We start from the raw sequence: 24,817 nt of genomic DNA, 5'->3' as shown, positions 1-24,817 counted from the left end.
AGGAGCGACGTAGTTTAGACAATTCAGCCGAATAGTCTGCAAAAAGTAAAAGCTTGTGACCCCCTGCCACCAATTGGCACTGCATCCTGTAGGTTTGCAGAAGACGGTGCTTATCTGAATAGTCCAAGTAACGGACAATAACCGGTCTGGGTCTATCAGTGTCTTTGAGCGGTCCCATTCTATGGGCCCTTTCCACCGCGCAGGGTGACGTTATGCCCATGGCTTGGGGAACAATGGAGGAACAGAAGTGTTGTAGATCTATAGGTTTAATTGATTCAGGGATCCCAATGATTCTAAGGTTGTTTCTGCGAGATCTGTTCTCAAGATCATCCACCTTATCTTGTAAGTATTGAATCGATTTTTGGTCCTCTGTTAATGATCTATCAACACGAGCTGCCTGGTCTTCCAGGTCACTGGTGCGGTGTTCCAGGGCCTGCAGCCTGGTAGTTTGGGCCTCTATGGCCGCTGTGAGGGGCCCCAAATGCAGCTTCAGAGACTCGGCTATTATTGTCCCCATCTCTGCCTTCAAGTGGGAAGCTACGACAGCCGCCAACTGCTGGTAATCTATATGGGGCAGGGGTGGCGCTACGTCTGGCTCACATTGATCTACGGCCACCGCCATGTCGCCTTCGGCCTCAGCCGCCATGTCAGGCCGCATGTCAGTGACATGTCGGATCTGACGGAGAGGAGAGAGCGCGGCGGACCGGCTGGGATCGTGCCACAAACCTGTCCATGATGACCCGGGGACAGCGAGGCAGTCAGGTAACCCGTTCGTGGGCTGGATCGGTGCAGATTTGCTGTATTTGGATGTGGCGGGGACAGAGCTCCGGTGAACACCGCTAGTTCATCTGGCGCCGGAACCGGAAGTCTCTGCATGCAACCTTTTAAAAAAAAAAAGATAATTGCACCATCCACAGGGTTTTAGTTTTGTGCACCTGCGCCAGCACATACAGTAAGTGGGTGCAAGATGATGTCAACAGGCACACATTAAGCTGGATGGTCCAAATGCTCTGGGCACATTTAGAAGATGAATCACGATTATTTTAATCAAGCTGAACTTCTTAGTGGACTGTGTGTTGACACATCAACTTGTTTTGCAGCATCCTTAGGTGACAAGTTTAGTTCCCCCATAGCCTAATAGTGAAGCAATGTTGTTATCCTAGGAGTGGAAGTTCCCTTGGATTCTGACAATGACAGGATCAGGGGGATCAGGATAGGAAGTGAAGGGAAATCCTTCCAGTGTGACACAGATATCCATAAATAACATGGTAGGGGGTTGACTCTTCCCTACTTTTATGTAAAATAAAAACCCCTAAATTTTGCTTTAGATACAATTAAACTCTACAGTGCCACGTAGTGCTCCACCACATGCAATTGGAGTCTCCAAAGATGCTTTGTAGATACAACTTTTATTGATAGTTGGCATTCACACATAGGTAGGCATACCACCTTATGTCCCCATGTTACAGTGCTCTGGCATGAATCTTGTTTGGGTACCGAGCACTGCAGTATGTGATGGGGGGAATTGTGCAATTTGAGTCCTCCTTGTGTTTTTCATAGGGCTTGCACAGGCATATCAAGGACACTGGAGGTATTATTGTGTACCAAAGTGTGCCTACTATACACTTGCAGGGTCACTTTGCTTAATCACAGTGACAGGTTTTCTACTAGTTCAAGCGGATCTTTACACTCAAAAATCAAATTCTACCAATGCATCCTTCTATGTATGATGATTAATAAAAACATAGACATTTCAGGTGTAAAATGCTGTGATTTTGAAATACTTACACTTGCGGAACATTCACTTCCTGCTTTGAAAGTGCAAATGACTTCAGTTTGCCAACACAATGCACACTTGTGCATTGTGTTGGCAAACACAATGCACAAAGGGCATTGCTGGTAAATCTCATCTGTAATCTCATGTGATCTCAGTGGAAGGCATTTTCCTCCCCTGAGATGATGTGCATGGTCACATGTCTAGTCACATGTGACAAATTTCTAGGAAGTAATAGGAGAGCTAGTAATCTGCCATTAGTTACGATGGCCACTGTCAGAAGACTGGGGAAGAACAGAGAAGTAAGGTATGCAAAGAATACAAAGCCTGAAATTATCTAGGTGTATGTGTTTGTAGAATGTAATAACTAAACATTTCTAAAGGTGTGTTTGTTGTTATTTTAAAGATATGGGTAAAGGTTAGCTTTAACGGTCAGTAGTATTAAAACAATACAATTTAGTAACACAAATCATTTTAAAGTGAATTTTGCAGTAAAAAAACAAATTGCGCTTAATATATCAGCACCCCTACCTCATCATATATAACAGCTTCAAAGTTAAAAATACCCACAACACTTGTGGCAGAAAAATGTATTAAATATACACATCTTACCTCTGGCTTCTGGCTTCTGCCTGTGGCACCTAAGCATGGATGATTTCACAATCCTTCCAGCACAATCCCAGGGAATGCTGATACTGTATCCCACAAATCACAAAAAGATGCTTCTGCATTGTACTGTAGCATCCCTTTGGGAAATATGGGTTTCTCAGCAATCCCTGAGATCTTGCCAGAATGATGATGTCACACTCTGCAGTATGGAAGCCAGGGTTAAAGTAAGTATAATTACAATTTTATAGTACACTCATGTGTCTAAATAAAGCAAGCAATGCACAGTGACTGTTAATTAACACGGTTTCAAAAATATCTGTAAGTGATAAACAGAAACTGATGGGGTGAGCAAGAAGACAGCTGGAAACTGGCTTCATCATCGACTCTCAAGCCTCTATTTCATTAATCTTTCTGAGAAGGGAATTGTAATGTTTTCACATTTGCACACATGAAACATATATCGGTAGATACTCTTTGCAGTGCCAGCAGCATTAGTGAAAAAAAGCCTCTTAGTGCATGATGATTATGTTTTCTGGAAGATCCTTGAGTGATACTTTTAAGCAAGACCAACATAGCCTCTACAGTATAAATTAAAGATGTTAAAATATATTCCTTAGACAATCAGTTTCTGAAGTGTGGAACACGTACTATTACCACCAGTAGTATTTGCCTTTGGTGGTCCACACTTCAGAAACTGATTGTCTAAGGGATATATTTTTACATTTCTAATTTAAACTGTAGAGGCTATGTTAGTCTTGCTAACGAGTATCGCTCAAGGATCTTCCAGAAACATAATTCCATGCACAAACCAATGCTGAGATTCTTTTGGAAAACAACTTTATGTTACAACAAGGTCACTTTATTACCCTCTTCCAGCACCAGTGCTGTTTATTTAACTACCTCCCGGCCAGCCGCTGTGTATACATGGCCTGCCGGGAGCTTCTTGGATGTAACTGGGCGTGTATACACGCGCGAGCGGGAAATCCCCGCTATTTGAAAAGAGGCAGCGATGCCCGTTAATATACAAGCGATCCGCTGGCTATAGAGCCGGCGGATCGCTTGTATGAAGCCTCCCGCAGTGGTGATTACCACCAAAGGAAAGCTCTATCTGTCCCCAAAACATGGTATAAAATTTATTTCAGTACAGCGTTGCATGACGGAATAAATATCAGTCAAAGTACACCTGGTCTTCAAGCAGTTAAAGGACATTTATAGTGTATTTTTAGTAATACACAATTTGATCACATTGATTTCTTATCCCTGGAAGTACATTTTGATGCTTTTTTAGTTTGATGTTCCATATTTTGACCATTGCATTTCATATGCAGATTTGAAAACACCTCCTCTTCCTGATCATCTGTTTATCAGAGAAAGTCAATAAAGGGTAAGTTTACCTTTTCATAAAAAAATGAAAAGGTGAACTAACAACACCCTCCGCATCCCTGCTGGTATTATTATTACAACACCTGCTGGTATTATGGTCCTGACACATAAAAACTTGACTACACAGTCCTTGATCCTTTGTAGAAGCATAATGCTTACAAAGAAAAGCAGTCATTGGTCAGAGAAGCCACGTGACCGCACTGACCAGAATCAAAAGAGATTCTCATTGGTCAGTGTGATCCAAAGTTTGCTTGCCATTGCCAGCAGTATCCAGGACTGTGTAGTCAAGTTTTCAAATGTCAGGACTGTTATACTGATGTGGCCAGTGGGTGATGGTCATCCTGGCAGCTATGCACAGCAGATACCAGAGGAATAGGGAGCATGTCCTGAATTAGTTTACCCTTTCATTTATTGGTCATACTTGCAGATCCAAAGCTGTGTTGGGTGTGTGTGGGGGAAAGGGGTGGTTTGGAGGATTAGTGGTGAGTAGGGTGGAGTTGGGCTTTAAGAGCTTATCTCAATACTCATTGAGCAGGGAATGCTAAATTATTAATTAACATAAAACAAATAAAAAGTTAACCAAATAACAACACCCTCCTCACCTAATCATAAAGAATAGCTCCAACATCTAAACTGTCCTAGTAGAAAGCAGTAGTCATTCTTATTTGACAGTATCCCCTCATCTAGTATAATAATGTCCAAATTTATTTTGCTAAGTTCTTTTGCTACCTGCATCAATATTGATTTAGCTATGGTTTATATATTGGGAATGCTGTGTTTCTAATGGTCTGCTATGGCTTTAGTTATGCCCATGACAGTGTTGTGACCACAATATGGACACAGTCTCAAAAACTATACGTTATTTGTTGATTGGAACCATTAAATTTGTCTTCTTTCATATAGCTCAGAATATGACTTCTATAAATCTACCAGTATAATTTCATAGTACATGCTCTTCAACACATGCATGAGGACAGATCACACAGTCCTCATTAACAAATACATATTTTTGTTCCTCAGTGAATCCACAGTACAGACAATACATTTAATACATGTCTCTGTAATTTATATATTAGAAGGAACTGTTTCTCCAGATTTCTGTATCCTTGCTTGTGTAAAGCTGGTAAAGACTGGTAGAGGGACTTTCATATGAAAAATCTTGTCAGAACATTGGATAATGCCATCAGAAACTTGACAAATGTCATTCAAAATATTGTTTGATTTTAACATTTGATTTTAAATAAATGGGGTTTCCCAAACAAACAAAAAATACATTCACTGTTAGAATTTCATTAATTTGAAAAAAATTGTTCCGTCCCACCCCTTTGATTTTTTTGCATCACTATGGTCAAAATCGATCACCCGTTTGACCCCCATTAACTATTAGAAAATCAAATGAACCTTTTCCAAATGACATTCAATCCATGCACACCCAGCCATCTTCAAGATTGCATAAAGGTTGGCAATGGTCTGTACCTTTTTAATTATATCAGTAAATGGGTAGAATATGCTTGTGGTTCTCATGTATGTGCAGTGATGAAGTTACTCATAAATCCTTATTAGTTAGCTCAGTAGACATTGTCTGCAGGCTCAGTCAAGTGTGATTAATTGAAACAAAAACAGTATTGTAATTATTGCATATTAAAAATAGCACAGGCTTGTTAATGCTTGTGAATTATTAAACAGTTAATGTTTTGTTAAAGGTGGGAAAATAAAGTGTGGCATTTGTTATAAATTGTTAGCATTCTGATGAACTCGCACACTAAAGGATGTGATTAGTTCTCTTAAAGGCTAAAACTTTCTTGACAGTAGCAGATCAAAGATGATACGAGATTGCAATTAGTAGATTATCGCAGGCAGAGACCAACAAATGCTTCTGTCTGCCTGGCCAAGTATAAAATGGCTAAGGCTCTGGAATTTTTTCCCACAGTTGTTTTTTTAACCTCTTTTACATTGTAAACTAACAAATACATGGAATAAGACTAAAAGGTATCAGGTCTTCTTTGCGGCACTGCTGTCTCAAGAAATTGTTTTAGGTAATATGGTAGGGAACAAGGTTGCTAACCCTGCTCCCAGTGAACTGTTAAAGGGTTTATTTGAGCACCATTATCCATTTAGTTGACTCAAAAGTAATGATGTAAGCAAACTCTAGGCACATATAAAAGCAAAAAATATTGCAAGATACCCTATAGGAATTTATTTCATAGATGACAATCCTGCCCATACAGTACTGCACATTACATATTAGAGGCACACATTCATATTTCTAAATTCTCAGCATATTGACTTTGTATTGCAGCCAAGTGTTTTTCAAAGTAAATGATTGCAGCCGGCTCAGTTTATTTTGGGCGGAGGGGGCGTGGCGGTATATTGAAGTTAATGGCACAATAGCCACACCCCCCTGCCACAATGCGATTAGCTGCACGGAATGCAGGGCACATAAATGCCTTGATTTGTATTACTTCATACGCATCACCAAACGCATGCAAGCAAGGAAGTCCACTGCGCTAATATGGGATCCGTGTATTTCCTCATACAGGGTTGTATTGTAATGTCTTGGATATAACTCAAGAGAGAAGTTCTTACAACATGCGCATCACTAAACGCATGCATGTAAGGAAGTCCAACTGTGTTAATATGGGAACCCTGTATTTCCTCATACAGGGTAGTAATGCAAAGTCTTGGATATAACTTAGGAGAAAGTGTTCACACTTTGTTCACACTACCCTCAGCAGCAACCTCTCACCTATATGAGTATATCTCACAGCATGACTTACTGGTACATGAACTTGCATAAGAAGATACAGAGAATCGATACAGTAGGTATACTTGTTGTTAGATGCGTTGGAGTCCCAGCAATCAGTTGTTGGTGGATAATCCTAAAGTGGTTTGCAGATCAAAAAGGGGACTGTATCCAGAAAGCAGGATGTGAGGTTTCCAGCACCTGTGTAACGACTTGAGGCTGGGTAGGTAAGTATGTGCAGGGGCAGAGATCCAGGCTGGAGAAGTTTTATATATAGTAGCTGCTTCATCTGGAGGGAGTTCATGGATGGTCGATGGACTGGGATGGCAGTGGCAGGAGGCTTGCTTCGTTAGGGATGGAGAGCGGCGAGGGAAATGCTCGGCGGTCACAACATTGACAAGGCGCAGAGAATTTCAAATTACGCGGGTTTTAAGCTGCCAGTTGACTGCAGGAAGGAGGAGCGTGTGATAATGTGAAAAGGGGCAGTGAGTCTGTCACAGGATTGGGGCTATCCCCTCATTACAGATGTTAAATGCTTGTTTTTGTGTAGGGTACATTTTTTTCTTCTGACAAACAGATATATACATTAACAAGACATCTCAATGAAAAACAAATCACATCTAAAAAAGTAAAAAACAAAAATAGCAAACTAAACCCAACATTACAGATTTAAAAGATTATATATTCAAATATTATACTTTAACATTCCTGAGCTTGTAGCTCAGGAATAACTTACCAACTTAGAACATCTTCAGATAACATTTATGAAATCTCCTGGGGCCTGTACAGCTAGAATTATCCTGAGAGGCCTACTTTATACAGTGAGTGCTGAGTTCTATATGTGCTATAATTAAGATTAATTTCAAGACTGAGGGATTTGTGACCATTCATGCTCTTCAGTGTTACCTGTGTCATGAGACCATTACGCTCTACATTTGAGGTAATATTTCAACATATACAGTATTTATGTCTAAATACGTAATATACAGAGAAAATAATACCCTTTGTACGATATGGCAAAACCACATCCTCTATTTCTGGAATCTTATGTCTCATTGTCTTCTCCTGGGAACTTATTGCATGATGCATTCATAAATACTAGTACAAACTTTGTTTAGGTATAGATAACTCTTCTCGTAGTTGTTGGAATGATTTAAGGGAATCTTACAATACAATTGATCTTCAAAAATCCCTATTGTTTTTGAAGAACAAATCCCTCCAGCTTTTCCTCTAGTAATTCCTTAACCAATCTCTAGATTTTATTAATAATTTGGAGAATAGGGGCACCATGTGGAGAATAGAAAATCCCCTTCTCTAGAGTTTCTACCAAATCTACTTCTGTCATACATGCACCTATCAATATATCCATTTAATTAGGGGTGGGTATACCATACGTCACTTGTAAAGTTTCTATAGGTAATCTAGGCAATCTACATTTCCCTTCCTATATAGTTTCTATAAATACTGTCAGCAAACCACACGTTGGTATTACCAGATGTGTGAGAAGAATAATGGAGACTGAACCAAAAATTAAATGGAAAACAAGTTTTTTCTATGACCACAACACCAGTAAAAAATAATATAAAACAAACTTGCAAATCAGTATCTATCTATCAATCTATCTATCTATCTATCTATCTATCTATCTATGCAAAACCACAAGTACAAGTACCAGGCAAGGGGTAAAAGGAGCAGCAGGATCAAGAGGTAAACAGGAATCAGGCACGGGTAACAGGATTGGGTCCAGACTGAGATCAGGATCCCAGGTTACCAGGAACATCATGCAGATAGTATGGGCACATGCTGAGGCACTGGGAGATTCCAGAGGAGGATCCAAATACCCTGCCAGCAGCCATGCTCTGGTGTAGACTAACTGACTTAAACTGCTGGATGCTAGGAGACACCTCCTGGTGAACACTGGTATTGCATGCTTCACGTCCAAGGACCACAGTGCCACCGGCAGGTGCTGTGATTCCCTACACACTATGAAGTATGCAGATCAGCTTTATAAGGTTGAAACTGCTGGCTATAGAGAAAGTAAAACTGTGAATTTAACGGTTTCAATATATAAAATATGGATTAAAATACATTTTACTTACCTTATCCCTCACTTTCCTGGTAGTCTGCGCTCTCCTCTTCTCTCTGATACTCCAGGTTGTGGACGGGCCGTTATCATCTTCACTTACAATGGTAATAATGCTGATCCTGCATTGTGTGTCATGATGTCGTCTTGTACGCACTGGTCCTGCATTGAACATCATGATGAGTGCCTGTGACCAATGGAGCGACAAAGAGAATTGTCTACAGTGGATCCATCACATGGAGAGTAAGAAGCCTGTGGGAACAAGGGATTTGGTAAAACTGCTTTTAATGGTACCCTTGACTTTAACCTTTGCAGTGCTGGGGGAGACCAGCTGCAAGGATAACTTTAGATTTTCCCTGGAGTTCAACTTTAAGTAATACTTACAAATCCTGTTCCTCCCCAGCATGTGACTGGACAGTGAACAGAGAAAAAGCAAAATCATGAGATCATCTTTCTGCCACTCCGCTCTTTCCTACTATCAGCATTTTTCTAATTGACCCATTAGGACTGCACCACAACTGGGTGTCTCATTGTGCTGTTTCTCACTCTTCCAGTCTGAGCAATGCTGTACAGGGGATTGCAAGAAGCTGATACCGAGCCAAATATATGTACTTACACTGCCTGAATTTATAAAATGCATTTAATGATATATTATTTAATGCAAAGCTGAATTAATTTTTTGAAATAATCTGGAATAGGGACATATACAGAAAAAAAAAATCAGAGAAGGGTTGTAACCTTTCCCTACTGTACTAGGAAAGAAAGTCTGTCAGTGTTGCTGTTGGATAGTTCCATTCACTACCTGTCTGGTAAAACATTGTCAGCAGGAAGAAAGTAAAGAGGAAAACTCTCTAACAGAGGCCTGGCTAGCAGTAAAAAGCTCTCAGGGGTTCTTGTTCTTCCCCACTGTCAATGTTTTGGCTCGTAATACACTTCAAGATAAAATGACTTTCTGCACAGCTTTAGTGTTTGCTTGATAGCCTTAGTAGCTCACTGATAACTTTTTTCTGCTAATAGATTTTAAAGTGTAGGTACAACACAAATAGGTTTTCCTAGTTTTAGATAGAGCTCCTGTTGCAGACTGTCAAAACTATGAGGGGATTACCTTGCCAGCCCTATCCTCTGGCTCTAAGAATGTCTTCCAGACAAAAGTTTGGTAGGCCATCAAAACAAAATGCAAACAAAGTGTTTTTTAGGGCTAGAGACTGGCAGAGTAACAGTATACACCTTGGTTTATTTTTCCATAAACATGTGTCCCTCATAAAAAAAGGATTTTATAGTGAGTACAGAAACATTTTTGTCAGTTAGAGGCTAGGAAGGAGGGAGTATCTTGTTGTTTTGGGCTGTCATGGGCAAAAACACTAGCCATAAAGAGAGAGCTGTCACCCTTTAGACAAGAAATAGAAGGAGGATGGCACAATTAAAGTATTTTCCTCATGTACCACAACCCTGAGGACAAGCATAAGCCTAAAGAAAAGAAAGGCTGGGTGCCTCAACAACTGGTTAAGGCCCTAACGGAGCTTTTGAGTCTGTTATAACATATGCAAGTAAGCTACTTTTACCGATTGCTAAAAATTACATCCTTGCTACCAATTGGTAACAAAATAATTGAACCAAATAATTTTGAAACAGTTTGTTTAAATAGACTTTCAAGTGTCAAAGAAGACTGGAACGCAAAAACTTTACCTGGTCTAAAAAGAACAAACTATTTCTACTCAGAAGCAGTTTGGCTGAAGGTGCCCAGTTTTTAATGTACCAGCCAAAATTTACACACTGTGTGGGGCTGTCGGCATCCTTCCAGTCAGTTTTCTCAATCAGGTGAAGGAGCCTGCTGTAAATGTTTGATCGATCAGAGCCGGCAGCCAATGAGCTGCACGCTCTGATCGAGTATTCAGAAGGAGGCACCTGTCAGAAAACAATGTAAACAGCGGGATTCCTCGATTGACACACTGTCTGTGTTGATGGAGGAATCAGGTAAATTTTTTCCGTTCAGACCGCGTGTTGAAAATGGAAAGGTGTATGGCCAGCATACGAAAGGAGTTTGTTGGACTTATTTATTAAAGGGATACTAACTTCAGGAGATAAAACTTACAAATACATTCAAGTAGCTTAACTATTATCAAAAATGTATCTTATTTGTGTATCACTCGGCTATAGATCCTCAAATCATCTCTGAATTGGTGCTGACACTGTCCTTCCTTCTGGAGGGTGGCTACTTTTATTCCCCATTGTCCTAGGGTGTTGTAAAGTAGCCACCACTCCAAGCTCACTCCTGTGATGGACTACAATCTCAATACAAGTTAGTAATCCAAACAGATTGTAGTCCATCATGGGACCGAGCTTGGAGCGGTGGCTACTTTACAACACATAGGGACCAGGGGGAACAAAAGTAGCCACTCTCCAAAAGGAAGGACAGTGTCAGCACCAATTCAGAGATGAGTTTAAGATCTACAGCTGAGTGATACACAAATAAGATACATTTTTATTAATAGTTAAGCTACTTGAATGCATTTTTAAGGTTTAACTCCTGAGTTTAGTGTCACTTTAAATTGCTGCTAAATTATTGTTTTTGTTGCTTGAGAAAATTTTCCTCTTTTCGCTAATAACCTACAATAATAATCTTCAATCTGGAATCCTTTGCTGAAGACCACAATCTGGTTGCACTATTCATATTACAAAACTATTGTCAGCAGGAAAGACAGGAAGAAGAAATTTATCTACTGGCAGATAGCGGCTAAAACCCAAAAAGTGTTCTAACCCCCTCCCCAATCCAAAACTAGAAAACATGTTTTTACTTGACATATGCTTTACAGCTGACTTCTTGTTGCTTAAAAAGCAAAAGAGAGACTTATATGAGAGATAGTACAGTACACTACGAATCCAACCTCTCAATATAAAACAAGGATGCCTGCAATATTATACATTATTACTACATTAACTATAGCTCTGCATTTGATTTTCACTTAATACTATGCCTACAAGAGATCACGCAGTTATTGAACATATAAAAAGATAAAGATATAATTAAATGCATGAAGCTACTTTGTGCTATATCTCTGAAGCCTTCATTATATTCCCCAGTGGGGGAATCAACTACATAACACAGAGCACAGACTGTTCCTCCATGCTAGTATGAAACCAACGTGTTCTAGCCATACCTGTTTTCTGTTTTTATCGCTGTTTTTCTTCCATGTTTTGCAGATCGCCTAAAGCACTGCCAGTTTTAGATTCCAAATGAGCCACCTGAGATAATTAATGAGCGTCTTTTTGGTTCTACCTATATACAGCTACATTGCTCATGCATGCAAACTCTCTGCTTGAAATCCTGTTATTGTCAAATAATTCTAGATTCAGCAGTTGCTGTAATTTGTTAGCCAGTGAGTGTCATATTAAATGCTGCATTGCAAAATATTTATTACGAGCAGCGTTGTATAAAGAGATTTATAGCAGGGAAGTGTTTTCTGAAGAAGAAAAAAAAGGCAACAAATATAAGGGGAAAATATTCACTTGAAACCTAGTGTGGCATATCATATTGATTTCGGAAGGAACACTGTTTGTCCAAGGTTGCTTTTGTAAAGTACTGCTCTATAAAGCTCAGGTATAGGGCTATATATTTTGTGCTATTTGCTGCACTGTCACTGTGACCTTGTTCAAATACCTAATCTAAAATGTATTCCAAACATTACATGAGTGACTGCTCCCCAGCTCAGATTAAAATCCAAGCCACTTGCTCATTGTCTTGGCTGGAGCAGATTTGCTGTTGTCGTTTGATAAATCCCCTAGATGGCAGTGCAGATTGTAATTAGAGTGATAACCGTAAGCTTTGTTTATCAGATAAACACTTCACCAAATGCCACTGCAGTATTTTATATATTCTGTGGATCATTTGTCATAAGCTGAAAATGTTTATTGGATATAAGAAACTTGTGAAACAGGGTTTGGGATCTTGAATACAATTACTGTAGATGATGCGAAGGTCATTTATTCAATTTACAATCTAGCCTGTCCTATATTGTAGGGGTTTTCTCTCCATCAACAATAGGTGAGAAATAAAACAAGCAAGTGTGATACCTGCTGTATATAGTTAAATATATAAATATATATATAAATTAGATAATAAAACAAATCTATAATATACAGTGTATAACAATTTAAATCCTTATAAATACAGTGTGTCCACAGTGTTAAATATCCAGTGTAAATTTTTTTTGACATCTAGTGGTCATCTGTTAGAAGGAACTAGAAAGAGGGCTATAAAAGCTCTAGCGTGGTGTGAAGGGATAGACCTATGACCTCCTGAGGACGTCTTGTATGACGAAGCGCGTCGGGGCGGGTCTATCCTAATTCGATACCATGCTATACCAGGAAGTAACAGGCGACTGAGACGCTACACTATACCGGCCGGTTTCCTTGATTTTAAATGTGAGTGACTATATGTTTTTTATAAATAAACGTTTATGCATACTACACCATGAGGAGGTTTCTCTTTTTTACCTAAATCCTAAATCCTAAATTACCTAAACGGACGGAGTGTTATCAAGAGTAAACAATTGGGGATGCGGACCCTCTGACTTGGGATCTTCTGCTTTAATATCTCAACCCGTGTGGTGAGTACACACCCGAAAGGGGATAGTTTGAAAGCACCGTGGTGTGGGAAGAATTCACCAACTGATGCACCGATTGGAGATATCTGCTTGAAATGTTCATTGGATCCAAATTTCAATCATATCACGGCTTCTAATTTGGGACTTTCTTATAGTTTTATATTTTGTCATCAGCTGTTCACTGAAATGTTTTGATACTAATTTATCACTGTTGCACTTTATTAGGGTAAAACACATGAGTGAGAATATTATATATTGTAATTTTTGATACTATATATGAATTTACACTGGATATTTAACACTGTGGACACACTGTATTTATAAGGATTTAAATTGTTATACACTGTATATTATAGATTTGTTTTATTATCTAATTTATATATATATTTATATATTTAACTATATATATTTATATATTTACATTTTTTATATATATTATGCACTTTAATTTTTAGCGCTGCACATTTACACACTTTATCTATATGTCAGTTTTGCTTGATAAATGCCCCCCTAAGCACGCTAATATTGTGTGACATAAAAATTACAACAGCTAACAGTTTATTCTCCAAGTCCAGGTTATTTTCTCATTTTAAAATATATAATATATAACTTTAAGATATACAACTTTGGGACTTGTACCCAATTTTCAGACTAACAATGTGCATTTTAAGATGTGTGCAAAAAAATATGCAAAAATGGCTTCAGCAGTGAAAGAGTAAAAGGGCCGCTGGGAGTCGGTGGCAAGGGGTCAAGAATATGTAAATATTTTAGTATTCATAGTCTGAGCATAGGTGCACTTTAAGCAAATATCATGCAACAGGCAGTGACATATAAAAATGAGGAAAACATATTTCCTAAAAAATACTGGATTAACAACACAGGTAAAAATACACCATGGCATTGCTTTATGTGATGTTTAGCTTAGTACTCAATTCCATTTAACTCTTCAGCAGATTGAAGGGACATTTATCAAACTCTACATCTCTGTTTTCTTGTCAAAATATTGTCAGATCTAAAGAAGCATGATGTTTCTAATTAGAAATTCCCTCACATACTGAAAACTCTTTCACATATGATGTGATTAGCAGCAGGACATAGAACAATACATCAATGCCAATCACTATGGGCTGATTTCTGCTGCAAGCCTACATATACACAGCCAGATGTGTCAGCCGGTGTTACTTTGTTCTATCGGTGTATCGAACTATCAATGAATTATAACAACAAAACTGTATCCATTTCCCGAATGGCGTCAACATACAACAGACAAAAACTGTGTAAATTTAAAAGTGTTGGTAGTGATACCACCACTAAATGAATGACGTTGTGCGGCAGTAGCTGGCAATTTGTCTGGGTTGGAGAAGAGGCAAATCTGCCTATTTAGTTTGCCCATTTGGTAAACTGTGATCAAGCTGGGTTCAGGTTAAACTCGTGGTTGACTAGAACCTGTAGCTCATCGCTAGGTAACACTAAACCCAACTGCTTTATAGTAAGTTCCTTCCCTTTCTCTAAGAGTGTCTTGGCTGGTGCAAACACCTTACACTTAGGCAAAGAGGGCATTAACTGTTAGGGCCATGTCACAGCAACTGCTACATCACTACAGAACTCAGCAGTGATATAATGGTTGAAGGATAAAACCACAACACATGGTGGGGGCAGTGGCACATACCATTGCACATGTTTGGTATGAACATGGCAAATATATGTGCCCTTGTTTTAAGCCTGCATTGATCGGCGCAGATCAATGCACCTGGAGTGAACAAGATGTGTGAAAGTCGAGTTTAACGGCACTTGAGACATGCAGCATTTTTCTGGTCTGGTTTGGAATGGACTGCGCTGGTGTTAACAATGGCCAGAGATAGCATGGGGATACATTAGGATGCATTTTGGATCCAGAAACAATCTGGTCTGGTCTGGAGTTCATCTGGATGGGGTGTGAATAGCCACTTAGTCAGTTTCTAGAAGCTTAGAAACACCAGAAGTGTGTTCAGATTAGAAGGCCTGGAAGACTGCCAAGATTCTTTTGTAAAAGAGAATCAGGAAAAAAATAAGATTTCTCTATTCTGAACCTTGAAAACAAATTTCTCCACAACACTTATAGCTACAGAGGTGAATGAGGGTTTATTTTAAACTGGTTTTACTGATTTTTTGTAAATACCTTAGTGCAGGCCTCAAAATTTCCACTCGCCCCCTCGCAATTGGCGAGTGAAAATTGCGGGGGGGCGAGTGGAATGACAGCGAGGGGGTGCGCCTCCGGCTGGACCAGGGATGGGACACTACCGCCGCGGCGATCGCTCGCTTGCTTCTGTTCTCTCTTCTCTTTCTCGGCTGCTGCAGCTACCGGGCGGGCGAGAAGGAGAAGAGAGAACTGAAGTGAACGATGGTGGTGTCCCATCCAGAGCCAGCACTAGCTCTTTGCGCTCTCTCTCCTCCTGGCCGCTGCAGCTACAGCTCCACGAAGCGGGCACTAAGAGAGGCGGCTCTGATCACAGCCACCTCTCTGAGTGCCCGCTTCGTGGAGCTGAAGCTGCAGCGGTCAGGAGGAGAGAGAGGGATCGCTCAGCATTGTGATTAGAGCAGTATTAAAGAGCCCCCCCTCCCAGTCCACATCTTTTGGCCATTATTAATCTGAGTTGCCCCACTCAGTATGCCCGTCGCTTGCGGCCATATTGAGTGGGGCACTCATATTAATAACGTGCTGGATTAGTCTGACCCAGGGGTGGACTAGGCTCGGGGGCAGGGTGGCAATTGCCCCCCGGGCCTCTCTGATACCTTTGCAAACGCTGCCCCAAGCACTTCGTCTCTCCCCTCTTGGCCGTTGCAGCAGCAGAGCGACCAAGAGGGGCGAGATTAAATTCTTACAGCGGCAGTTGGGGGTGTTTGCAAAGGTATCAGAGAGGCTTGGGGGGCAATTGCCACTCTGCCTCCAGGCCCAGTCTGCCCCTGGGTCAGACTAATCAAGCACGTTATTAAGCTTAGTGCCCCACTCAATATGACCGCAAGCGACGGGCAAACTGAGTGGGGCAACTCAGATTAATAACGTCCGAAAGATGTGGACTGGGAGGGGGGCCTCTTTAAGATTGCTCTGACTTTAAGACTGCGGTGGCGGGGAGAAGGGAACATGGAGCTGGACTGTCGTCATCTGTGCCTGCCTCGACTGGGCTCCTTGGCGGCCACAGCAGTTTCCTCCGCCCACCTCAGCTGCCATTGGTGGGAGAGGAAGACTGCCGAACTGCAGTTGGCCGGCTTCTGCTGCATGGGAGAGAGAGCACCTGGAGCCGGCTGGACGTGTAGGAAACCTCGCTGCACATCGCTACCCCCCACCATCACCAGAAGAAGAAGAGGTCAAAGGAACTGTAAGTCCCTGTACTTTCTTTGTGACCTCTGCACTGTGTTACATACTGACCCTGACCTCGGTACTGTGCGTCACACCCTGTCTTCTGTACTGTGCGTCACACCCTGTCTTCTGTACTGTGCGTCACACCCTGACCTCTGTACTGTGCATCACACCCTGACCTCTGCACTGTGCGTCACATTGCTGACCTCTGCACTGTGCGTCACATTGCTGACCTCTGCACTGCGGGTCACATTGCTGACCTCTGCACTGCGGGTCACATTGCTGACCTCTTCACTGCGGGTCACATTGCTGACCTCTTCACTGCGGGTCACATTGCTGACCTCTGCACTGCGCGTCACATTGCTGATCTCTTCACTGCGCGTCACATTGCTGATCTCTTCACTGCGCGTCACATTGCTGACCGGTGCACTGTGCGTCACACAGCTGGCCTCTGTATTCTGCATTGCACCACTGAATTCTGTAATGTGCGTTGTTACTGATCTTTGTACTCTGCGTCACACCGCTGACCTGGCGGAGATAAGGCCGGGGCAGGGTAGGGTTTAGGTGGGGCAACTGGTGGCGAGTAACTTTTAAGGTCTGGCTAGTAGCTTAGGACTTGAAATTTTGAGCCCTGCCTTAGTGTACATAGTCATACAAGTACAGGTTTACTTTAAAGTAGAACTACAGGTAAAATGCTTTATTAAAATGTGCTGTGTTAACAGTTTAATTGATGCTGAATAGTATAGCTCTTGCTATGCTTCAAGTACTGCAACTATGAGAGCTGCAGTCCTCATACACAGAAGCCATACTGTTTTTTATCTGCACCTCCATTACCCTTGTCCATTCACAGAATGCAGACATTCTGAGAATGGACAAGGGGAAAGGTGGGTGGATAAATGACAGTATGGCTTCTGTGTATGTGATCTTCAACTCTCATAGCCACAGTGGGTTGAAAACATAGCAAGAGCTATCTGGCATCAAGGACACTGTAAATGAACAGCAGCAATCATGAAGGTGACATACATCTCATTTTCTTTTTTTAAAAATCCAGTTTTGCTTCAAGACATTGGAGTCTTACACGTACGAACTCCAACCCAGCATTGTTGTAGGTCAGTAAATAACTTGGTAGTGAGGTAAGCACAGGATTACATTTTGCAAGCATGTAAGCAAGGGCAGCTCCCCTATTTACTTATCTCCTTCACTATATAAAGTATATATAGATATATATATCTATATCTATATAGATCTATATAGATATAGATATATATATCTATATCTATATAGATCTATATAGATATAGATATATATATCTATATCTATATAGATCTATATAGATATAGATATATATATCTATATCTATATAGATCTATATAGATATAGATATATATATCTATATCTATATAGATCTATATAGATATAGATATATATATCTATATCTATATAGATCTATATAGATATAGATATATATATCTATATCTATATAGATCTATATAGATATAGATATATATATCTATATCTATATAGATCTATATAGATATAGATATATATATCTATATCTATATAGATCTATATAGATATAGATATATATATCTATATCTATATAGATCTATATAGATATAGATATATATATCTATATCTATATAGATCTATATAGATATAGATATATATATCTATATCTATATAGATCTATATAGATATAGATATATATATCTATATCTATATAGATCTATATAGATATAGATATATATATCTATATCTATATAGATCTATATAGATATAGATATATATATCTATATCTATATAGATCTATATAGATATAGATATATATATCTATATCTATATAGATCTATATAGATATAGATATATATATCTATATCTATATAGATCTATATAGATATAGATATATATATCTATATCTATATAGATCTATATAGATATAGATATATATATCTATATCTATATAGATCTATATAGATATAGATATATATATCTATATCTATATAGATCTATATAGATATAGATATATATATCTATATCTATATAGATCTATATAGATATAGATATATATATCTATATCTATATAGATCTATATAGATATAGATATATATATCTATATCTATATAGATCTATATAGATATAGATATATATATCTATATCTATATAGATCTATATAGATATAGATATATATATCTATATCTATATAGATCTATATAGATATAGATATATATATCTATATCTATATAGATCTATATAGATATAGATATATATATCTATATCTATATAGATCTATATAGATATAGATATATATATCTATATCTATATAGATCTATATAGATATAGATATATATATCTATATCTATATAGATCTATATAGATATAGATATATATATCTATATCTATATAGATCTATATAGATATAGATATATATATCTATATCTATATAGATCTATATAGATATAGATATATATATCTATATCTATATAGATCTATATAGATATAGATATATATATCTATATCTATATAGATCTATATAGATATAGATATATATATCTATATATATAGATAGATATATGTTGTTGTTGTTAAACTGTTGTTCTCGGGCTGTAAGAAGTGTAAGAACAACCAATATAAAGATCACTGCTTCTTATTCATAGCTATGACACTATGCAGTGGTGATAATTGTGGTACATATCGCCAGAAATAGCATTGGGCACTTTGTTAGAACATGAAGGCTGTTATATGTAACACTTGTTTTATCAGAATACAGCTAGGCTGCAGCCATAATAATGCTGGCATTAATTATTTTCACTAACTCTGGGAACCGTTTCAAATCTTGAGATGATGAGAAGTGGAGGGTCAAGAAGCAATGCAGTAAACACAATCCAGTGCATGAGGATATGAGAATGCTTATTTCTCTCTTTGTTTTTCTGTACTTAACGTTATGCCAAAGCACACATACACACACAAACACAGATATGCAGACACACACACAATTTTTCATGTTTTAGGTTTATTTAGGGGTATACTCCAGTCAATCATAAAGAGTCTGCATTTAAACTGATTTAGAGAGGTTCATCGGGGAACATTTATGATGATAAGCACGATCAGAATCTTTGAAACTGTCACATACCTGATTTCTAGTGCCTATAGTGACAAATGTAGTAGTCTAGTTTGTTTCATTTCTAAATGCCTTTGTAAAGAAAAAAGCTAAAAGAAGTGCTCAGGAGCACTTCTAGAATGTGTCACAGTTTGGCGGTCTTTTAATGTCACAATACTGAGTGCAATTCATGCACAGTTGAGAAATGAGGCAAAATGTCACAAAACATAAGCAGTGAGATGCATACATTAATATGTTGCAAGAACACTTAACATGGCGCTAAACTCAGGAGTTAGGTTGAGATCCACCCAGCTGCGTGAGTGACAGCTGGCTCTGCCTGTCTAGAGGCAGAGCCAGCTGTGCCCGTCCCCTCCCCCATCCGTTCCTCCACTCAGTGCTGAAGGATCGGAGAGGGTAGGGAGGGAATCCCTGCGGGCAGCAGTGACTGACAGTCACCGCTCACTGCAGGGAGGCGATCGAGACGTGAGCAGATTGTGCATGTTTCTGCTCATTTCCCGATCGATAGAGCTGAGCTTTGACAGCTTCTTTGTCACAGGTCGGCTCTAACTATGAAGATGAGTGGAAATCACTCACCTCATAGATCTCCTTTAAACCCTAAAATGCATTCAAGTACCTTAACTATCAATAAAAATGTATCTTATTTGTGTATCACTCAGCTGTAGAACCTCAAATCATCTCTGAATTGGTGCTGACACTGTCATTCCTTCTGGAGGGTGGCTACTTTTGTTCTCCATTGTCCTTGTGTAGGTTATAAAGCAGCTACCGCTCCAAGCTCACTTCTGTGATAGACTACAATGTCAATACAAATAAGTAAACTGAAGGTGGCATTTTTGTAGCCTATCACAAGAACGAGCTTGGAGCAGTGGCTACTTTACAACACACACAGGGAGCATGGGGAACCTATTCAGGTCTGTGAGCCGAGGTGTGATAATGCTTTTCATATGACACCTCGGCTCACAGACCCGAATAGCATTCGGAAACTCACGAATAGCACTCGGGAGTTCCCGATTGCTATGTAGCATTTGACAGCTGAGAATGTCAAATGGGCGGAGCAAGCCGTGACGTCACGGCTCGCTCTTCGCATCTGTTTACTTTCGAGCTGAATGTCATTTTGCGGCGAGTTTTCGTCGGGATCAGATGGTTGTCGTGCGGCGGGACTTTTTTTTAATTGCGGCGGGTCAGCGGGGGTCGTGCATCGTGATTGACACTGAATTACGTCGATGGAGCCATTTATTTTTTTAATTAAAGGAATAGTCAAAAAACGACTCTTTGTTTTTTTTTTCAATTAAAGGATTTTATCAAAAGTCTGGGCTTTTTACTAACTATTTGGTTTAACCCTTTAGTGAATGGGTAGGGGTACAAGTACCCCTTACTCATTCACAGGAGGGGGTATCAGGGTGCCCACTTATTTAAAGGGGTACCCTGATGCAAATAAGCCGCCTTGCCCGCAGACCCCCAAAACTCCCGGGTCAGGGTTGTGGGGAGGAGGCCCTTGTCCCCATCGGGATGGGGACACCCCCCCAATGCCAAGGGCACGTGTCAATGTAATTTTGCTGCAACGAAATTACATCCAAAAACAAAATTTTGACCGGACTACCGCTAAAAAAACGAAATTTCGTCCAAAAAACGAAATTTCGACCGGACTACCACTAACAAATTTCCTCCAAATCCGATTTCCGAAACAAATGTAATTTTGGACCCAAATCCGAAAAACGAAATAATGCAAAATCCGAATCAAAACGAAACTAAACTAAACAAATTTTTTGCTGGTGCACATGTCTATAACACACTACTGAGTATTGTGGTGTACTGTGTTGGGAAAAATAGTACAGGTGCATTTTGTGGTCAGTTGGAAAAAAATCTCTGCTTATGATTTTTATAAGCTGTCAGATGGAGAAAATATTTTTTTAAATGCATTTTCACTTATCATCTCATATATGTTTAAAAATGTTTAAAACTAATTGTCTTTTTTCACCATCTGTATTTCACTGTAACAGATGCACCCTGCTGGCTGATGCTGTTAGTGTACCTCCATCTCTTGTGACAGATTAGTCAGTAGGATTGTTGTGTAAACAAACCCATGTGATCACTTTAATTTGCTTTCATAGTGATCACATGATCAGGAACCAGTCAGAAGGGTCCCCAATCATTAGTGTGAGACCAACACTCATGCGGGCTCCTCATTTCATAATTGCTCGTAGATTAAAATGGAGATTTTTTTGAGGATTGGCAATCTACAGATTGCTGGTGGGAACTGGTTAAGCTCACTAGTCACTTAAGCATTAATGCATTTTGTGATAAGGAACGGGGCACGCACACTCTTCCTTCACTCCAGAAGTTTGGTTTATTATATTATTATTATAAGGTCCAGTGGCATTACCATAAGGTAATCTTACACAAAAGAGGCACTCAAACATGTCCTTAGTTTGCTTATTATACAAAGGCATAATCATGAACCTTATTGTTCCCATTATTTAGCTATACATTCAACTTGATATGTCAGTTACCTTTACAGGTTTGCTTGAAGACAAAGACGCATGTGCAAAGTGTATTAACTAATACCAACCAATCAGAATTCTCATGGCTCACTGACTCATGGACAAAAAACAAAGAGCTGTTGTTTAATCCAGTTTAGAGCACTTACTTCAATATCGTGAGCTTTGGATAAGTAGTTCTAAACCTTTACATGTATCTGAAAGGATGATCTTTAACATCTCTTGATGAATAGATTCTAAAGTTTCTTACAGCTAAAGAGTACTTGGCAACAATGAGCCATAATTTAAAGGATTTTTTTCTTATTTAATCAAGTTTACATTGTTTAGCTGCTAAATAGATACATATGCTCACTATGGCATCTAACAGTCATTGTGTTGTTATACATATTTTGTCTAACCTTTTTAACCTCAGCAGCACAGTATCAGGGAATCTAGAGTTTTAAAGTGGATTACAGTTTTAAAGATTAAAGTGGAATGCCAGGCAGATATAAAAGACGCCAATATATAAAGTTATGTGTTTATTAAAATTAAATATTTTAGCTGCAGTTTCTGCACCTGCCTTTGTATCAAATTATCGTAACCCTTTGTACAGTAGAACTGTACAATAGGACTGGAAAAGGGAGCCAGCCGGGCTCTGCAAATGTACATGTTCTGACAAGATGCGTGCTGAAAGGAGGAGAGAGCAAAGTGAGAAGAAACATTAGCTCACTAGTGTACTGTTGCTCCTTCATTATCCAGTCCTAGGCATGATCATTTTTTTTTTTTAGTAAGTAAGCCAGTTCCCATAAATGTTTTCAACTCTGCATTTTTCTTTTTTCCTAGAGTTAAGCCCAGTTGAACCCATTAAGTATAGATGACTGTAATTCAGCCATATACATATACACATTATTCATATACAGTAACTAAAATACACGACTCATTTTCTTTATAGTTCCCAAGTACTGCAGGAACTGTTAAAGTCCATTTCCACCTTTGTAAGTAATTATAATGTATTGTGGTAATGTAGAGGTGCAGTGATGGTTTATGTATGTGTACATTTTCATGACTCACATTGCTGGCTTTCTTAATTTTTTTAATGAAGTTTTTATTAGGCCTGAAGCCTAGAAATTCAAAATGTCCTGCACAGAAAACTCAGTCTGAGATCGTGGTCGGATTGAAAAGCAGGCTGTAAACAGCTCTCTCCCTCCTTGTTATTCATTGTAACATGATCAGTAAACACCAGCTCTGCCTTTGCACACAATACACTGTCCGGGGAGGAGGGCAGGGTTACCACTACAAATACTAATCAATAGTGGTGGGGTTGAAGAACTCACTTGTAATATACATTTCTTACAAAGCACAGAGGCAGCCATTTACATGAGGGTATGAAGGGGAAAACTAGCAAAAAAATTAAGTTTCTGTGTGCATATACAGCTACTGCATATGCCTGCTTCATGTTCATTCTGTGTACATTGCTGGCGTATATTTTTTTATAACACCTCAGCAAATGTAGAAATGGGCTTTAATTTACCCTGTGCAGGCAGCACCTTGTAGAGTCAGACTGCTACTTTCACACACCAGCAGTTGCCCGGGTCTCTAGCAGTCTGGCAACCCCCCTCCCACATACTTCTCTAATCAACAGCACTTTACTCACACACAAGCAGCAGGCTGGATCTCCAGCATTCTGACATTCCCCTCTGCCCACTGCTCCAATCAACAGCACATAAGTTCTCTAGTCTAGGTGGTTCTTTTTCTTGGAGCAATGTAGAGGAGGACATGTCAGATTGCTGAAGACACTGGATAGGGCTTGTGTGTGAGAGAAGTGATTTGACTCTCCAAGAAACTACCAGTACAGGGTATTTTAATCCTTGCTGCAGCAATTAGGAATTAAAAAAGCAACATATGTATTACTCTATATGCCGCCTGTTTGCATTACAGTAATACACAGAGAAGGCTCAGTTGGGCTTTAAATAAATACTGCTGATACCATTCTGCTCCAAGCCAGTTGACTGAACAGTCCTGCACTTTGCTCATTTCAGCTAGTTCCTTTTTAGAATATATGCATACAGTGAGCACGAGTGCTGCTGTTTAGGGGAATAAAGATTAAAAGAGATTCATACCAACTCAGATACAGGTTCTTACATTAATTGCATTTAAGAAAATTTAAGAAAATAAATGTAAGGATTAATTAAAGAAGAGAGAGATGAATGAATGCAAGTCTTTTAATATACACATACACTATCTTAAAGGCTTTATAACTGAATGGAGTTTTTTTCCAGAAATCCACAGCATGTTTCTGCAAAGACAAAAAAGGGACAGTTGGATATAATCAAAAAAAATATTTTTCAGTACGCAGAGAGCAATGTGCACCTCTTCAAGAACATGCCGTACCTCTCAAAAGAGAAAATTCATTAAAAAACAACAATACCATATGCACGGACAGCTTGCAAATGAGAGTTTACATGTCCCCACTATTACATAAAGAGACTTTAAAGGAACTCATAAATTCGTAACAGTCTGTTTTGACAGTCAGAGTCTATCAGAAGCATGCTTTTGTTACCAATCTGTATTCTGCATAAATGCAGTACGAATGTTTACTTAAACAACAGTCATGGTAGCAGCAAGATGCTGATATCAGATGGTGTTTTTCCAGTCTAGTTCTCTGTGGGGGGGGGGGGGGGGGGGGGTGAGT

Source organism: Nanorana parkeri, unplaced genomic scaffold, assembly GCF_000935625.1.
Source record: "Nanorana parkeri isolate BGI_ZX_2015 unplaced genomic scaffold, ASM93562v1 scaffold404, whole genome shotgun sequence".
In the NCBI taxonomy this organism is placed as follows: domain Eukaryota; kingdom Metazoa; phylum Chordata; class Amphibia; order Anura; family Dicroglossidae; genus Nanorana; species Nanorana parkeri.
This window is presented reverse-complemented; position numbering follows the sequence as displayed.